The 17,423-nt window shown below is 35.4% G+C and overlaps 1 long non-coding RNA gene and 1 pseudogene across 3 annotated transcripts; one reads left to right on the top strand and one right to left on the bottom strand.

The window, feature by feature from the left end:
* The first annotated feature begins 3,200 nt into the window (after positions 1-3,200).
* On the top strand, positions 3,201-4,321 carry LOC143597796 (uncharacterized). Its single transcript, XR_013146994.1, has 3 exons — positions 3,201-3,384; positions 3,869-3,906; positions 4,086-4,321. It is a non-coding gene; the product is annotated as an uncharacterized LOC143597796 (long non-coding RNA).
* A 1,892-nt stretch (positions 4,322-6,213) lies between these two features.
* Positions 6,214-8,902, bottom strand: LOC143597797 (scarecrow-like protein 34 pseudogene; annotated as a pseudogene). 2 transcript variants are annotated; one of them, XR_013146996.1, is made up of 2 exons: positions 6,487-8,902; positions 6,214-6,403 (listed from the first exon to the last, which is right to left on the bottom strand). The product of XR_013146996.1 is annotated as a scarecrow-like protein 34 pseudogene, transcript variant X2 (transcript). The 2 variants fall into 2 exon arrangements; XR_013146995.1 differs by having other exon boundaries at positions 6,214-6,417; positions 6,492-8,902.
* Between the last annotated feature and the right edge of the window lie 8,521 nt (positions 8,903-17,423).

The following is a 17,423-nucleotide window of genomic DNA, read 5'->3' as shown; positions in this document are numbered from 1 at the left end:
AAATAAATTAATATTTTATTATAACCAAAGTCTTCCGCTAAAATAAACTGCAACTCTGATGTATTTACAAAACAGGTACCAACTATTGGTCATACGCCTAGGCCCTAAACCGGGGTGTGACACCTTGTATTCTAATTATACATTGTATTCGAATTTGAGTGTTGTATTCGAATGAGCTACTTCAGTTTGGTTCTTTATTTCCATCATCCTTACATTTTTAACATTTATATTTCAAGTATGGTATCATATTAACCCTTGAACGTTTCCCTAACCGTTTTCGGTCAAGACTTAACCCGTTTATACATAAGGTTGAACCTTTATGGGTTAAAACGTTCTTAGGCTAGATCTAGGGTTTCCCTTACGAACCGTATATAGCCATGAGTTCTTTAAGTCCATTTTAAACAGAAAGTTTGCATTTTTATTATATATCTAGACCCAATCTACTCTAGGGTTAAGTTTTAGGGCAAACTGTTCATAAAAATGTAACCTTCAGATGTAAAGAACATACCTTTATGCGTTTTTAGGCTATGGTTAGCTTCGGTTATGAACAATAATCTTGTATCTTGCTTTTGTAGTCAAGATCAATCAATAATAAATGCTCGTTCTTGGTCTTGGATCTCCTTCTTAATAGAGGTCGTAAGAGAGGGAATATATGTGTGTGTTTTGAGTGTGTAGAGAATAAGATAGATAGAAATGAGAGTTTTAGGGTTTTAGAGAGGTTTAATGGAGTATTTATACTCTCTTGGTTCTACTGTTATTCTTCTAGCCTCTTGGTTCTACTCTTGATGTTTAATTGTTATTTTAATTAACTAAGTCTGGTCACTTTTGTCTTTGTAATGATATACTTTTTGTGAAAATGAGAAGTTTGACTTTAAAATAATGAAACTGGACTTATAATTGTTAAGAATTCTGTTGGTTTGAGCCATGTATCAACCTTATGTTAACAGACAATAGACTTAATGTCTGTTATGAACTTGTTGCTTTCAGGCTTTGAAACCATGCCCCTCTTATGTGTGACCTGTGTGAATTGCACGACGGACAGAAAGTTAAACTGGATCAATTATTAACCGTTTACATTTAAACAGTAGCTCAAGGACCGTTGCCCATACAGTTCAGTCAAGGATTTGTAAACGATACAGGTGAGTTTTTAGCCCCTTCTCTTTTAAACTTTTTGGGGCGGGTATGTCTACATGTACGTGTTAGGTAAGGAACGGATGCCAAATATTATGTGTTTAAGCGATCTTCTGTGTAAGTCTTGGCTTTATTTGTGGGATTAGTATGTGCCCTATCTATGGGAATACTTTAGGCACACGCCTTGGTGGCGCGTCAGTAATTGCAATTACGTATGTCAGGACAGGAAGGTTAGTTGAATGACTAGCATATTGATTTGCTTAAAATACGATAAGTAAAGTTATGTTTGTGCTCCGACACATAAGATGTTATTGTATTAATATAGTAACTATCAAGTAGTATACAACTATAACTCATTCAGCGTATAGCTGAATGTTGTATGCATATCAGGTTAGCGGGTTCTAGCATATTGGAATAAGGATTGCTAGAGCACTGCAAGTTATCCGGGAGCCGGTGGCATCCAAGTAGTTTGGTTTTTTTAAGTTTTTAATAGTTCATACATTGGTTAATGTTTACTAAAGACAAGTTGTAAAGATTTTTATTCCGTTATTTATGATAATTCAAGGTTTAAGAACAAATGCACTTGTACATCCAACTATTAAGACTCCGTGGGTTCAATGTGTTTCAAAACAGCGGATTGAAGTTGAAAATTTTGAGAAAGGAAGCTGTAGGAGACGTCGCGTATGCTACGCCACCTGGAAGTCTTTATGCAAAGAAACCTATGTCTTATTCGAGGGCTATGCCCTAAGGCAACCCGACGTAGCGTACACCAACCCATTTTAAATTTGATTTCCATTTTTATATTCCAAATATTATGGTTTGGTTCTCCCATATATATTTCTAATACATTTTGTGGTGTTGTAACATCTTAAGTAGTACCCTCTGAAGATACGATTAGATGTTGGAAGCATCGTTTATGGGGTATTGGTGCTTGACGATCAAAGTTCTCAAGACGACACTTGAATTCACATCTTGTAGTTGTTTTCTTGATGTACATTAAATTAAGGTTTTGGAAACCAAAATTTGTTAAACCAATATTTGTTTTAGATGCTTAAGACTTTAAAAGTATGCTTTAACATTATGGTTGGTTATTTGAACTCTATTTGTTTTCAAATGAAAAAAGTTAGACCTCACTTCCGCTGCTGCAATGTTTTAAAACTATTTGTTATTCCTGAAATCGGGTGTCACATTAAAATCAGCAATGAGCACTGGAATGTTGTCAATCTTATGATAGCTCATGGACACAAGAAGGGATTGTTATACATGGCCAGTTTACCATTAAATACTTCGGAAGAAAAGTGAAGTTTGGTTCTTACAATCTTATCTTGTGGCGAAGAGAGTTTGCTTTGCAATAGAGAAACCTAGAGCCAATGTGAAGATTTAGGAAGACCAAGCACGAAAGGTTAAACCAATCATTGGATATCGTGACAGCGGGAGCACTAGGAGTAAGTCAGTTAAAGCTTCGGTTATAGCCTCCAGATGACAGTTGGTTATGAAAAGCAGTCTGACTCATAAAGTCACGCTAAATGATTTTTGCTTATAACGAAGAGTGTTCGTTCTCATGATATCTCGGAATCCGAAATTTCGTTTAAGTAGCATTTCTTGTTGATCATTTGAATTGTCAAAACAAAAACAAGGTATAAATCAAGATTATCGAAAGAAGAAAACGACATATTCTATACTTTTGTTCACCTTCTTCCGTACATTATATATGTTATTTAAACGATGATTAACTAACAAACACCACAATTATTAAAATAAAACTAACTTTTAAATATAGCCACCTCCAAGACGGTTTCGATTTGAATATCACGTGCCTACTCACTTCATGACAACGCAATTTTAATTCCCTTTTCTGCACGTTCCTCGGCAAATATTAAATTCATGCTCATTTATATATATATATATATATATATATATTAAAAAGCAAATCTTCTTTGTGAGAGACTTTCACTATTCATCTATGTTTGGTAATTTAATGCATACGGTACAACATATGGAAGCTTCATGTTACATTACATGTGGTATTCTCAATTTGTCCTGTCTATTTCTTCTACTCATTGCCCCTCATTATTATCATCATCAATCACTTGAAGAAGTGATTCCAACTAATCGATTCTACCCGGCAAAATAGCGATTCCAACATACTTTTCCATCATCGACTTTGCGAATCCATCAATTTGGGGTTCCGGCGAGTGATTCAGGGTGGAAGCGGCGGGTTAAGGAAACATGCATAGGTCCAATACCTACTGCGTACGATTGCCTAATCATTCGTTATATTGTTCTTTATCAATCTTTTTGTAATCGTTCTGTTCTGATTTTGCCATCTGATTCTAAGTGACTTCTTGATTGATCTTTGTAATAAGAAAGCTATAAACATCCAAGTTAGCTTTGATTTATAGCTAACTGTTTGAAGCTGTTTACGATTCTTATGGATGATTTTGTTTGGGAGCTCTGTTTTCTATTTCTCAATGGTGAATGGTCGATTATTACCGAGCAACCCTAAACCATAACGAACTGTTTGTTGAATGTTGTTAGTTTATCAATAGGATAGGCAAAGAGGTTGTGGTATTAACTAAAAAGTAATTTATCACTAAACCCAAAGTAAATAAATTAGAACCGAGGAATCTTAGAGACCGTATTAACTAAACCACACTTTCGGACAATGTTCAGCCCAATTACACACCATACTATGGTAGTTAACTTTCTGATGAAAGTGTCTTTGTGTGTTCTGCAGATTGGGTTGTGTACCAGCTCTTCCTTTTATAATGTCCGGTAAGTTGATACTCATGTTCATCATTCTACATGCATGTATCAAAACCATTTGTTAAGATTCATAAAAGTTGAATAAAGAACCTGATTAATGGGGTAATAAAATAAATAATATTATGTTGATTTGTTTTTCATCTTTATTATATTGGTTTCTGATAGTGACTTCGTGCTTGCTTCTTTAGGTTGCAATATTTCAGGATATGACGTATCTAACTTTAAGAGACATTTTTGAGAGCTTGGATTTAACAAGGTAGTAAAACAATATTGGATGCCCTGTTAACAGTAGTTGAATTATCATGTTAAATTAGTCTAATCACATTCAAATTTTATAATATGGTTATGACCTCAATATTGATTTGTTAGATGTGCATGCAGACAAGAGCACCTTTCACCTTTTAGACATCTGATCTCAAATACAATTTCAGTGGTCACTGTAGGCAAAGATTTTCTTGAAGAAAGATGGTTGAATCCAAGAAACAAGTATTTCAGATCTTGATGCATGCAATTATCAGGTGAATTATGAATTCTGGATTTGTTTCAACTTATTTTGATAAACTATGTTTTCTGTGTGATTCAGGTACCACCTATTAAGGACATTTGTGGTAGATGTGTGTCAGGCTGAAACTTGTAAAAATTTGTTCGGGCTGAAACGGGCCAAAATGTGTTTCAGCTGAAACTGATTGAAGTGCATGTCCAAAAATGGATAATTTTTTGTACGATTCATATTGCCAGCAAAAACCATTTTGCCCCCTTTTCTTTTTAGAAAAACAAATGATTTGATTTCGTTTATGTTGTATTCATGTCAAAGTTCTTCAAAAACTTTGAATTGCAAAATTGTCCACGGACAAATTCCCGGCCATGTTTGTATCCAAGAATTTGCCGAGTTGAATTTTCTGAGCACCGGAACATCTAATGCATTTGACGCATGCCCGCTGCATCACGCGTGTACAAATACTAGTTATGATAAAAATATCAGTTGCATATATTTTTTTAAAAAATATTTGTTGTTTTTTTTATCTTTTAGTAATTTTATGTAACTATCTTCTTCAATTTAAATCATGGAAGACAATTGGTTGACCAATAGTTTAACAATGTGTATATGAGTCAAGCCATTACAATCGGCTCGTTTACCCCTCTTATTTTGTTAAAAAGAATATTTAATTGCATTATTACAATAGCAAATTGAAAAGTAATAATTACATCGAAACATAATGCAAATGAATAACAAGCCGCGCTGCTACCTCTTATTCTAAAAGTAGCATCTCATTTACACAAATTATTCCAAAGAAATTTCATTAGGGTTTTTGTACCAAAGGAGCGGAACTCTATCGGTTGACGGTACCCAATAACTTTCTTTAAGGAGGTTATCAGTTCAAGTCTATCGTATGTGAGTCATGGGTTTTACCATAGTTTGCCTTTGGGTGGCAGGTTTTCCTTGGAGGTGATAGGCAACTGAATCACAACATTGTCATCAATCGCAAGAGCGGTTGACCTTTTCCCAATGCGTATACCCGGGTAGCCGAGCTTTGTTGGTTATTTAAAAAAAATTCATTAATATTAAAGATAGGGTGGGTGTGCAAAAGTTGAGCTATTGGAAATTTGGAATTGGCACGTTTACACATCTTATTCCAAATTGGCATCTTTTATTCCAAAGTATTTTCATTAACATTATAGGTGGTTATACACAAATAGAGCTGTTGAAACTTGAAATTGACACGTTCCCAAAATTAGCATCTCACTTTACACTTATTATTCCCAAGTATTTTTCAAACACTTTAGATAGGGGTATACACAAATCGAGCTATTGAAATTGACACGTTTTTAATTTTAAAAAACTATTCGATTTCATTTTTTTTTTTTGTGTGAATTCAGCTCATTAATGAATTACAGTATATAACTTTTTATTTAAAATAATAAATTAGAACAATAAATTTAATAACATTCAATTTGGTTGGTTTTGGTTTTGGAGTGTGTCATGACACAAACCAGAGTACCAGACCATAACTTTGGGCCCAGTTTTCAAAAAAAACAAAACCGAACCGTCGGTTACTAGTTTGGCCCCATTCTTTTAATAGTCGGTTTCGATTAGTCGGGTTTTCACACCCTATATCATATCATAGTCTTAAACGTGCTACATACATTTTATTAGCGTGCCCACTTTACCAACTTTCACCCACTATCCATCAAAGTGATTAAATGCTTCAATTTTTATTTTAGTTCCTAAAAGTATTCTTAACAGTTGCTACTTCTGTAAATATACATCTAGGACCATTCTCAATATTATTAAAATAATCAATATTAAAAAATAAATAAATAAAAAGGGAAAGAAAGATAACTAACTATAACGCAAATCTAACACAGTAGACCCTAATACTGTGATACATCTATATAAACTTATTCATGGTTATACCTGAATTCAAGAAATTGCAACCTGCGTACCGCTATCTGCGCAAAACATCAACTATGTAATACTAATAATAATCACCTCTACCTTCTCCATCTTCAAACCGCTATCTGCGCAAAACATTACACTCATCAGATCATAAGGTAACAAAACTAAAAAAATAATCATTCACAAGAAACCATACCTTAGACAAGCAACTATTAACAAGATATAAACGAATGTAAAAACCGGCTCCTAAGCGGGTACCCAACACGTAATCGCATATAGAATCCTTCCTTTCCATCCTTGTAACAACCATTTCCCATCATCATCAAACACAAAATCTTTGTGAAACCCGAGTTTCACCTTGCCTTTCACATTTGCAACAATGTCCCGATGGATACATCTAGGAACGAACCCGGCCAGTGTGAGCCGAACCTGCCACTGCTTGTAGGTCTCGGGACGTTCCACCCTCTGTAAACCTTCACACGCGATAACATTCATAACTTGTCGCCCGTAAAACTCTTTCTCAAAATTCTTTCTTTGCTCGTTTTCCCGCTCGACCGTTGCATCGAACATGTCAAACAAAGCAGAGTAATGAAAAAGCGCCTCACGGAAACGGGTTACAAAGAACGGTGCACTGTAAGACCCGTTAATAACCGAATGAATGAAGATATCAGGTTTCATATCCCGAACCACCTTCAAAACACCATCCCGTGGATTGCTGCACGTACTGCCCGCAACCATCGTTTCATCGAGCAAGTTTTCAAATCGAGCGAGCGCGTTCACAGCAAGAAACTCGTTTCTCTGAAGCTTTAAATCATCAATTTTAATTGATTCCCAGTTTTTAATCGCTAACGCGTTATACTCAAACGGAACCTTAAACCGCTCACAGAAAGTAGCCAGCCGCCTACCCGTGTCCTCTATCCGCTCAGCTGGTCTAAATCCAGGCTGTGGAAACTCAATCCCAGTAATCCTCAACTTAGGCGGCCCACCGGGTCTGCCCCCCAGGTGTTTGATGAGAATTGGCCATTGAAAACCGTAAGTGATACCGAAATCAACAACATGAAGTGTTGAAGAAGATGAAGATGCCTCATAAATCGTTCTGTTAGCAAAGTATATCTCGTTTTTAGTGAACGGGCATGCCGCCATGTAACACTGAAACGCATTCAACTTATCAGGAGACGAGATTCCCGTCCCCTTTTGCGATTCATAGATTTGCAAACCCGTACCCAACATACGCGCCTCTAAACCGAGAGCAAAATAATGAGCTAGCCTTTGTGAAGCATTGCCAGATGGCGACGCGTTTTGTCTAATCTGCTTCAGTCGCTCACTTGCAACTTTGTAATCATCAGAAGCAACCGATTGTGCACAGTTGATTAACAAAGTTCTAATGTCGATACTGCCGGCTGCATTTCCCGGTTGCCAAACGGGCGCGTTCCACCCGCTAGACACGTATCCTAAATTCGGGTTTTTTGTAATGCTACCCCACCCGGGTGTCGGCTCGCCTTTCGCATTGGTGCAAAGAAGAAGCATATCAAATATACCACACAACTCGTCTTCTTGATCCTCGTAAACCGCAACCTGTTTGCCAACTCGTTCATTTTCATAATCAGAACCATCATCTTCCAATTGAAAATATTTTCTTGATTTAAGCCCTCCAAACCCGTTAACCGAGTTATCCGTTTCAACTTTCTCCTCTTTCAAAACCGCCTCGGAAGACAAACAAGAATCAGCCGTGTCGGAAGGTAAATTATACTTATCCAAATCAATCACTAAAGGCTTACTAGGAGGAAGAAACTTTCTTGCTTCCTCCATACCTTTTTTAAACAGCAAGATCGACTCGCTATCAGTGAAAATATTTTGAAAAACATGCTTGTTGATCGTGGAGTCCATCGTGTCACTAACGTCATTAGTAACACTAATGGTCGGATTCTCAACCGAATGAGTTTGTGTGATTGAAGATTTTGCATCAAACGAATCACTTCGACCACACTGCGGTTCAACCAAGTTGCTACCACTTGTACCGCTGTAGGTACTGTACTCACTCGAGCTTCCATTCAGGATCTCTTCAAAGCTTTCAACATAACTAAAAGGCTGCTGCACAGGCGGGCATAGGTGGTTGTTACCATTACCAAGCGCCTCATTCAAAGACATCACGGTCTCTTGTAAAGCAAACGGGTCATGAAACATACTCTGCTTCATCTCCATCTTCTCTTCAACGAGAATCTGGTTAAGGTACTTGGAAACATAATCCGTATACTCATCAGGCGAATTGTATTGAGACGCGGCAATTGGGAACGAATTCATGATACCAGGGTCGAGTGTCGTAGGCGCAGTAGGGATCTCCAAGAAGCCGAGATCCGGAAGCTCGTCTCGGAATCGGTAACCATTAACATCCTCATCATGCAATGAGAACCCATTGAAGTAATCAGTGTATTCATGAAAGCTTGATTCCATAACCATCTACAAAATCGTCACAGACTAATGTTATCCCCAATTTTCGTACAAACTATATAAAATGAACAACAGACAAATGATTAGGTGAAAATATTCAACTGTAATCTCGAAATAATAGCCCTAAAAAGGTATCATAGGTTATATCATATATGACTCCAACATCAAGAACATAAAGCCCTAACCAATAAGTTAAATAAATAAAAAAAATAACAAAAGGTGATTCGCAAGAAGAACAATTTTCTGATTAAAGTATTTGATAAAATAAAGGCGTGTCATAGATAATAAATATTCTAGACAAACCAATCAATCATGAAACATAAACCCTAAATGCTATACATTTCATCATAATAATATGAGCTAGATTCAATTCATGTACAATTGAACCAATAATCATAAAGCCGTAACCAAATAAGTTTAAAAAACAAAGAAGATTAAAGTATTTGATTATTAAATAATAACATGTCAGATAAAGAAGAAATTTTACAAATCTAGATAATATTCTGTCATTCAAAATATAATATAGATCAAATTCATGTAAAAATGAAGCAATAATAATAATAATAATAATAATACGAAATCAAGTAAAAAACATATGAGAGAGAGTACCAGAAAGAAACAAGTAAAAGCAAATGACAAGCGTGAATGAGTTTGGGCGTTTATTTATGAGGTGGAGTGTTTAAGGAAGCATAGGATAGTATAGAAACTAGTGGAAGAGGTGTATACAAACGGGGCCTTATCTGAACCGCTCGCTAAAACTACAAGAACATTCTGGAACCGTTGAGTTGACTCAGATGTACGGTTGGAACAGTTTGTGTGTGGGTCTCACGCGGTGGATCTGACAAGTCTGATAGAAAGACTCAAAATGTTCACTGCGTTGATTGCACGCATGATCTTTGGCGTGTAACCGCCATCAAACAGAATTGTCAATATTTTTTATACGGGGTGAATTAACGATAAAAATCCCTGATCAGCTGGTTTAACCCAGCCATACAGAGCCTTTAAGCGTTTTTGACTTATCTCTAGAATCGGGGAAGACTCACCCGCCCGAAAGCCCACTAGTGGTAAAACCCGAACACCCTCAGTATTGAACTGAAGATTACAAATATTTCAGTCGAGCCATCATGTCTCCTCTAAAGTATTATTAGTGAAGTTTAAAGTTGGATCTCTATTGAGAAAAATCCACGTTAGAAATTAGAAAGGACGATTTCTATACTATATATAATACATCAAAGAATGACAAATTAAGACACTCATTTTTAAGTAATTTACAATACTTAAAGCATGAGGTACATGTGTTGGTAAGGGTAAACATGTCTTTTAAACACAATCCATTCAACTTACAAGTTTGATCTCTCATCTTTAACCATATTATGTTTTTAATTTAACTTGTAAACTAATTTCTCACCCATGATTTTTAAACGACTATAGCATTTTCATACGTTAATGTTTTTATAAACAATTATAAACAAATTGCACCATAAAAACGAGCATGTTATGTAGGGGTGTTCAGTGTCGGTTTTGATGTTTTTTAAGTTAAACTTGTGAGTCCAACCGTTAATACTGATTTTTTGTCGTCCAAAACCAAACTCAACCATTGAAAGTTGAAACCGAATCGTTACTAACGGCTTGGTTCCAGTTTGGTTTCACAGTTTAAACTTTAATAATAAATTTAGTTTAAAATAATTAATAATTTAAATATACCATCAATTTTAACTAAAAACCAACATAATATGATACTTGAAATGATCATAAATAAAAATGATAATTTTTGCCACATAAATGGTAAATATTAATGAAAGATCTAGGACGTGAAATAATAACAACAAAGATTACAAAATGAATCATATTGCAATTAGGTTAATTTACAGTCTTTTCTGGTTTCATATGGTCGGTTGCCGATACAAACCGCGAACCAACCGTTTACTACGTTTTGAAAATTTTGAAACTGACAAACAAACCGAAAGTAAAAAAAAAAAAAAAAAAAAGTCAAACCAATGACCGATTTAAACGATTTCAAAGTTTTAAACGAACCATAAACATTTATATTTGTACGTGATTAGCAGGTTCAAACACCCGCTGCATCGCGCGGTCACCTGTTTAATAATGTAACTATGTATGACTATAAAAGTCAAAAAACAATTATGAAGATTGGTAAATATGAACTTTTTAGTTTGAAAAAAAATGTCACATTGGCCGGTCAAAAAATAAAAAATATAAAGGTTATGCCACGTGGTATTGGACCCACTAAGACTAGATAAAGGTTAACCACGTGGAATTTACCATTTTTAAATATACCCACCCCATATGGATATGGATACGGATTTTACTTTTATATAATAATAATAATAATAATAATAATAATAATAATAATAATATAATTAGCGGAAACTCGAATGAACACGTAGTTTCCTTTATGGTATCCTAATACTCCAATAGGATATTTACGTGGTTGAGTTTGATTGTGATGTTTAGTTGAGATGGTTAGCCTCATCTCTTTTAATCAATCAAAATACATGTTTTAAACCTTTCAACCTACATTTATATTTAGAAAAGTTTTCTCAAACCTATTTATGTAGCTCTTAAAGAACTCTTATCTATTTTCGACTCGTCATTGTTGAATTTTTCAATACATGCACCCATCCTTTTCATTGAAAGTTTTGCTGTTCATAAACAACCTAAATTTTTCTTTAAATTTGTGTAAGGATCGATGTTGAATTCAAAATATTTCGATGGTCAAACTATCGAAATTTGAATCGGATAACTTAAAGAAATACAAGGGCGAAGGCAGGATTTCATGTTCTAAAAAACGTCTATACTAGGAATATACCAAATATCTTCCTTTGCATAATTGATGAGCTATCTAGACATTATATTGAAACGACGCAACTCTTCGTGAAAAGGCAACATGCTTAGTGCGTTGATTGCAAGGAATGAGCTTCCGTATAAAAATATAACCAAATAAATATATTTTAAATGGTCACTATATTTATATTTGGGGTGAATTCTGATACAAATAAAATTAATGTACTAAGCATACAAATAGCTAGAGTAATTACACTTTAGAAGTAAAGTAATTATGTTATAAAGAATAGAGAATTCTGCAATTTGTCTCCCTGGTATATGGACCAATTCTACAGGTTTGACACTGAAAATGATTTTGTGAACTTTGGACCATCATGATATTTGGGCGAGTCAATCTGGCTCCTTGCCGTCAGTTGACCTTGAGTTGACTGACCAAAAAACGGTGAAATTACCTTTTTACCCCTGAGTCTATAATTAAACCTAAAACTAAATATCCAAATTTCGTGTAGTGGGTGGGGTTCGAACCCCGGACCCCCGGTTTAACAACAAACAACACAAACCAGTTGGAATGAGCTACCATTTAATAAAACTACACAATATCTAATATATATTAAGTACCACAATATGCTGTATATGTATGTTGTATATATGTTCTGTATGTATGCTGTATAGTATATATATATATATATATATTGTGTATATATAGTCCGTAGATATATATATGTTGTATATATATATGCTGCATATATATATGCTGCTGTATATATATGTTGTATATATATATATGTTGCTGTATATATATGCTGCATATATACATATGTTGTATATATATGCTGCATATATATATATACTGTATATAATATTTTTAAACGATGAAACGAGTCCGAAAACGACGAAACGGGTCTTTTTTTAACAAACTTTTTATTCAAAAACGACGAAACGGGTCGTTTTTTAACAAACTTTTCACTAAAAAACGACGAAACAGCTCGTTTTTTAACAAACTTGTTGTTCAAAAACGACGAAATGGGTCGTTTTTTAACAAACTTGTTGTTCAAAAACGACGAAACGGGTCGTTTTTTAACAAACTTTTCACTAAAAAACGACGAAACAACTCGTTTTTTAACAAACTTGTTGTTAAAAAACGACGAAACGGGTCGTTTTTTAACAAACTTTTTGTTCAAAAACGACGAAACGGGTTGTTTTTTAACAAACTTGTTGTTCAAAAACTACGAAACGGGTCGTTTTTTAACAAACTTTTTGTTCAAAAACGACGAAACGGGTCGTTTTTTAACAAACTTGTTGTTCAAAAACGACGAAACGGGTCGTTTTTTAACAAACTTTTCACTAAAAAACGACGAAACGGGTGGTTTTTTAACAAACTTTTCACTAAAAAACGACGAAACAACTCGTTTTTTAACAAACTTTTCACTAAAAAACGACGAAACAGATCGTTTTTTATTGTAATTTTAGCTAAAAAACGACGAACCGACTCGTTTTTTAGTTATCCCCAAACCCAGGCCCGAACACACAATGAACACAACCATTCTTTTATATATATTACACAATACATAAACACAATACATAAACACATATATCAAAACACCCGAATTATAATCTTCGGGATTTTACGCGCCGAAGTCGAACCCGAACACCCCGAACACTACGGTAGGAGAAACGGGTCGACATTCCACGTTCTACGGAACGCCAACCGGACTACACCGGCGACATTAACCACAACGCGGACGGAAATTTGACGAATCCGAAACCGGATTCGGAGACCTATTGCTAGTGGGACTCCGATTAAACATGTGAACCGAATAATGAACACGAAAACCATGGCGGCGTCGGATGTGGATGGGGATGGCGGCGGGATGGCGGCTCGGCGTCGGTGGTGGCGGCGTGGGTCGGTGTTGATGATGGAAATGGAGATTGCGATGGTGATGGAGATGGCGACGGTGATGGTGATGGAGATGGCGGTGATGGTGTTGGTGGTGGGTGAGGGTGTCGAGTATATATAATGGGTGATGAAATTGTGGAGAAATTGTGGAGGTTGAGTTGGGTAAGAAACGAAGGAAGGAAAGAGGGAGGAAGGAGGGTGGAGAAGGGGGGAAGAGTATGGAGGAAGGAGGAAGAAGATAATACCCAGTGGTTGGACTGTCATTTTTCCCGGCAAGCTGGTTTTTTCAAGCTTTTAAAAAATATAACTAACAGAGGGGCACATATGTGACTGGCCAAAATTACATTTGTAAAAAGTCTAAAATACCCTGCAAATAAACGGACTTAAACGAAAATATTTAACGGAAGGAGTCAGATTGACCCGCCCAAATATCACAATGTTCCAAGGTTCGCAAAATTATTTTCAGTGTTAAACCTGTAGAATTAGTCCATATACCAGGGAGACAAATTACAGAATTCTCTAAAGAATAAAATAGTGTAACAATAATTACTTTTGTTCAAAAATTATATAAAAGTTATATAATAATAATAATAATAATTACTTTATTGATAACATATAATTACTCTAATTATTTGTATACTTCTATTTCTATTGATAAAATTATTTGTATATGATCGAAGCTCCAATAATATAATAACCTTTTATTTTGAAAATTGTCATCTTGAATTATGCGATATCTGTGGTCGGACCCACTAAATTTGAAAAGGTTTAACCACGTATAATTTACTCTATATAAGATACTAGCTTAGAAACCCATGAATTATTAAAGTAATTCAATTGTATTTTTTATCACTGGAGTTACGTATTACATTATATTTAATAATGAAACCTATAATTTACAAATATCTAATTGGAGTTGACCTTAAACTTACAACAGCATAAAAACCAATTATATGTTTCTTTGCAAATTAAGGCTTGGGATGACTTTGCAAGCAAGGATGATAGACTTGCTTCACATGTTAACATAACATAGTAGTTGGAGTGATCGATTATTATTACTTTAAGATTGTATTTATAATTGAAAGAAAGGTGTTCATATTGATATGAATCTTGAAATCACACTTAAAGATTTTCTCTGGGCGAAACAAAGGGGAAATAATTGTCAGTGTTCGCACGTATTAGTGTATATCCTTTTCTTATATATATATAATCTTCAAAAATCATTCTTGATTCCTATTTAATACCTGAAAGAATCATTCCTCTTATGGAATTTCTTTCATTCAAACCCAACACCAGTGACTATCAACAAAAGACTAAGGGGCTGTTTGGTTCATTCATATTTGAATGAGTCAGGTTTGAATGAGCATCTGTCCTATTCAGCAACAACAACAAGTCTGAATGATGTAACATCCCGAAATTTCAAGATAATATAAATTATATTACTTAATAATAGAGGGAAAGTTGACTCGGGTTCGGGAAATAAATAATAGAGTAGGAGTTGGTATGAGTCGGGCTAGTGTTGGATTAATTGAGATGGGTTAAATGAGAATGGGATTTCAGGGATATAAATACCCCCAAAATCCCAAAAATATCTTCATTTACATCTATTTCTTCACACTCAAAACACACACATTCTAACCGATCAAGATTCGAAGCCGAGACCCGAGATTTTGTTGATAGATCTGAGTTGGTAAGGTAAGAACAAATCCAACAAAGCTAATATTACTGAAAATGGTTAGGATTGGATGGGTTAACCGGACCCGAAACCCAAACTGCCCAAATCGGACCCCTAAAACGTCGATTTTAGGCCGATTTGATGGTTGGGATTTGTAGGCGCCGATCATACGATTCCGTGGGTACCAAAATCGAGTTATTTGGCTAAGAAACGAAGGAGTTATGGGCAAACAGATCTGCAGCGCGATAACTTCGCCTGCAAGATTAAGTTCGCCTGATGAACTTCGCCTTCAAGCGTAACTTCGCCTTCAAGCGTAACTTCGCCTTCAAGCGTAACTTCGCCTAAGGATAACTTCGCCTGAAGCCAAGTTCGCCTAAGGATAACTTCGCCTGAAGCCAAGTTCGCCTAAGGTTTAACTTCGCCTGAAGCCAAGTTCGCCTAAGGTTTAACTTCGCCTGAAGCCAAGTTCGCCTAAGGTTTAACTTCGCCTGAAGCTAAGTTCGCCCGAGGGTTAACTTCGCCTAAAGCCAAGTTTGATTAGAAAATAAATTATAAAGCGATAAGTTAAAGTAAGCTAATACTAGGCCACCAGATTAGGTCGGGCGAGTATTGATACGTGTAACTTGTACAGTTAGCCGAGCTCAGTTAAAGAAGGGATTTACAGCTACCAGAAAAAGAAGCAGAATTCAGGTGAGTTTCTAGCCCCATTCCTTGTTATGTTTTCGGGGCTGTGTGCATACTTGATGTGTTGTTAATACATTTATCCTAAGTGATAAGTGTATGCCATATGTGATATATGTGATATGTATGAATGATTGCTTGATGGTACGTGAACGATCTTCGGATATTGCACGTACTGTCAGGTTGTAACGCTATAAATATGGTAAGTATGATATGTATGTTTATGTGTATGAACGTAATAAAGTTAATAAAAGAAGGAAATGACGGTTGTATGGTTGTATGGTTACGAAAAGGGTACCGAGCCCTAATAATACTCGAGGTATGATGTATGGTTGTATGGTAACGAAGAGGGAATCGAACCCTACTAATATTCGAAAACCAAGGGACCAGACCCTTATAATATCTGTGATGTTAGGGACCAGACCCTTATAATATCTGTGATGTTAGGGACCAGACCCTTACAATATCTGTGAGGATAGGGACCAGACCCTCATAATATCTGTGATGTTAGGGACCAGACCCTTATAATATCTATGATGTTAGGGACCAGACCCTTATAATATCTGTGAGGTTATAGGGCGAAAGGCTCTTTAAAACGAATAATTATGAATGTAAAGAAAGTATGTAAGTAAGAAAGAAAGTATGTAAGTAAGAATGAAGGTATGAGTACTTATGTGTATGAAAGAAAGTTATGAGGTTAAGTACGTATGTATGTAATAAGGTATTGTATGGTATTGTATGATTAACTAGAACTCACTCAGCGTAGCTGACTTTTAGTATGCACGCAGGTGAGTAGGATGAGACAGTTGGCTTGAGTGGAGGACACATGGCAGAAGACTAAAGCCTGGCATCTGAAGATCTGATATGTTTTATAAGTTATGTTTTGATTTTGAAAGACAAGAGGAATGTTTTAAGACATGATTATGAATTGATATGTAATGTTTTATGAAAGTTTTATATTCCGCGTAAAGTTTTTAATTAACTCTGATATTTAGAACTGTGTTTATGAGTAAATCCAACACGAAAGTAGGGTTACCGGTGACGGGGCCTTACAAATGATTCAGACCTAATTTTAATCATTCAGATGTTTTTCTGTTTGAAACCAAACAGTCTGAAGTCTGAATGAATCAGATGTTTACATCTGAATGGTTTCATTCAGATGTAAACAAACAGCCCCTAAGTCAAACTCACACAAGGAAATGTTTGAAGTTTTGGATGAACAAACCAAAGTGTGCTTAACCAATTAGGTGAAATACTTGGGTTTAGCTACAAAGGTAAGTGGGAAGTGATAACGACATTTCCCACATGTGAAAAAACCTGCAAATGAAGGCAAAAAAGTAAAAATAAAAAATAAGTAATAAGTAAATAAAGACTTCACATCATGTTCACGTTATCAAACCGATGTGAAGTGGCTGGATGTCCACGTTGATGGACCGTTGAACGACCAATCAACAAGCCTTGCATCTTAATTCTCACATGTTTGGTTATATATAGAAGGTTTATTCAAGCTAAGTCATCACCCTTTTGCTATACAAATTTTACATACACTTTCAAAGTTAATATCTTCCATAATTCAATATAAATTCAAGCTTCAAAGATCAAGAAGTATAGATTAAAAGTTA

Source organism: Bidens hawaiensis, unplaced genomic scaffold, assembly GCF_021521415.1.
Source record: "Bidens hawaiensis isolate Kalapana, Puna unplaced genomic scaffold, B.hawaiensis_p1.1 tig00049057_1, whole genome shotgun sequence".
Lineage (NCBI taxonomy): Eukaryota > Viridiplantae > Streptophyta > Magnoliopsida > Asterales > Asteraceae > Bidens > Bidens hawaiensis.
This window is presented reverse-complemented; position numbering and strand designations above follow the sequence as displayed.